This window comes from Egretta garzetta, unplaced genomic scaffold, assembly GCF_000687185.1.
Source record: "Egretta garzetta isolate BGI_Z169 unplaced genomic scaffold, ASM68718v1 scaffold4, whole genome shotgun sequence".
NCBI classification, from domain to species: Eukaryota; Metazoa; Chordata; class Aves; order Pelecaniformes; family Ardeidae; genus Egretta; species Egretta garzetta.
Window position 1 is genome coordinate 2,550,402 of NW_009259329.1, and position 678 is coordinate 2,551,079.

At 56.9% G+C, this 678-nt stretch overlaps 1 protein-coding gene across 1 annotated transcript in view; it reads right to left on the bottom strand.

The window, feature by feature from the left end:
- Positions 1 to 678, bottom strand: part of C2CD4C (C2 calcium dependent domain containing 4C) — a 17,249-nt gene that overhangs the window by 9,458 nt on the left and 7,113 nt on the right. The window lies entirely within an intron of this gene.

Genomic DNA, 678 nt, shown 5'->3' on the forward strand with positions numbered 1-678 from the left:
CCCCCATGAGGGCAGCCCCAGCTGGCTGATGGGGAGCACAAAACCGTCATCACATCCTTCATCACCAGCACTGCTGAGGAGTGCAAGGGCCAGGCTGGGGCAGCCAGCGAGGAGGAGGAGGAAGGGCTGGCCTGGGGCTCTCATCTCTGCACAGGTGATGCCAGGATGGCCCCAGGTCCCCCCTGAGCAGGAACAGCCCCTTTCCCCATGTCCCCTGTTCCCCCTGGGAGATTTGCTCCTGCCTAACCCCATGGCTGCAATGGAGCTGGCAGGGAAGATAACAGGGCTGGGGGAATGCCACAGCCACAGCGGTGAAAAGCAAAGGGAATGCCTCAGGGAAACCAGGAGCAGGGGCACCACCTGCATCTGTTTTAGAAATGACTTTATTGCACTAAAAAGGGGAAGTCATCTGTAAACAAACATTCCATTCAGGTATTAATATATTTTTTTTTCACTCCAAAAATGCATCATTAAATCCAGCCACAGAAATATCAAAGCAGGAACAGTAGAAAAGAGCTACAAGGGAAGAAAGACCCAGCCAGGCCACAGCGCCGGCTCCCACGCTGCCCTCCCATCCATCACAGGAGCGGGGCTCACAGCAGCATGTCCCAGGGCTCAGCGGCCACACGCCACTCGACTCCAGCAGGACAGCCCTGGGACAGGCAGGGGGGGCAAGCA